Genomic DNA, 1,456 nt, shown 5'->3' with positions numbered 1-1,456 from the left:
GTTTAGAATGTCTATAGAGACATTGTCTAGGTCTGATCGGATTAGAATCTAATTATAGATTTAGGTATTATCTAGTTTAGGACTAGATAAGACTCCTAAGTACCAGTTTTGAGTGATAGAGTCCGGTACATTGACCGGTTAGGTCTGATTAGTTGGGATTTGACTAAAACGGGTTGGTTTAGGGGTTGGTTAAGTCTAGAATCACTAGGTATAGGTCTGTAGGGGTCGGTTTAGATCAGGGCAGGTCTATAGGGGCTGGTTTTAGGCGTTTATAGGGTCTGATCAAAGGGAAATTAGGTCTCTTTAGGCTTAGTTTAGGTCTGATTAGGGTGCTAAAAGTCTAATCATGGGTTGGTAAGTCAATAGGGTTGGCTTAGGTTTAATGATTAGGACTTTTAGGTGATTGACTAGGACTTAGGGTAACTAATCAGGGGTTGTTAGGTCAATTAGGGTTGGCTTAGGTCTGATTAGGTTTTCTGGTCTAGTTTGGGCTTTTGGTTGTCTAACTAGGGCTGTTAGGGTCTAGATATCACTTGGGTAGGTCTGATTAGGACTTTGTGAGGGACCAGGTAAACTCGGGATCGTAGGACTGATTAAGACTTTGTTGGGGGCCATGTAGACTCGGTGTTATAGGTCTGATTAGACGTAATCAGGTCCGGTTAGCCTTAAGTTAGGTCTGGTTAGACGTAATCAGGTATTAAGGTAGGCTGTATTTCGAGTCTAATAGGTCGGTTAGGTAAAATTATGCCTAGGGTAAGTCCAATCAGGTTTGTACGAGAGTCTAGGAGATCGGTTAGGTAGAAATATACCTTGTGTTAAGTCCAATCAGGTCTGGTCTAGAGTGTGTTAGATCCGTTTAGGTAATATGTACCTAGGGAGATGTCCGGTTAGACTTGGTTTAAACACTACAAGAAACATCAAAATTTGCGACAGAAAAATCTGTCGCAAATACAAAAGAATATCTGTCGCAATTACAAATTTGCGACAGATTGCGATAGAATCATTTATGTCCGTATATTGTTGTCGCAAAAGTTTGCCGGTCGTTAATCTGTCGCAAAGTTGCGACGGACAAAATCCGAGTTTTGCGACAGAAAAATCTGTCGCAAATATCTTTTTTAATATTTAAAAAAAAAATCTACGTTTACTACGGATTTGCGACAGAAAAATCCGTCGCAAATATTTTTTTTAATTTAAAAAAAATATAAAAAATATATTATACATATACACATATATATACGTATATTCACATACACATATACGCATATATTACACATATACACATAAATTTATATATATATACACATACACATATACATTTACATATAGACATATATATACATACACATATACACATACATAAACACACATTCATACACATATATACACACATAAATTTACATACACATACATATATATTACACATATACACATAATTATACATATACACATAAATTTA

This window comes from Tarenaya hassleriana, unplaced genomic scaffold (assembly GCF_000463585.1).
Source record: "Tarenaya hassleriana unplaced genomic scaffold, ASM46358v1 Cleome314, whole genome shotgun sequence".
In the NCBI taxonomy this organism is placed as follows: Eukaryota; Viridiplantae; Streptophyta; class Magnoliopsida; order Brassicales; family Cleomaceae; genus Tarenaya; species Tarenaya hassleriana.
This window is presented reverse-complemented; position numbering follows the sequence as displayed.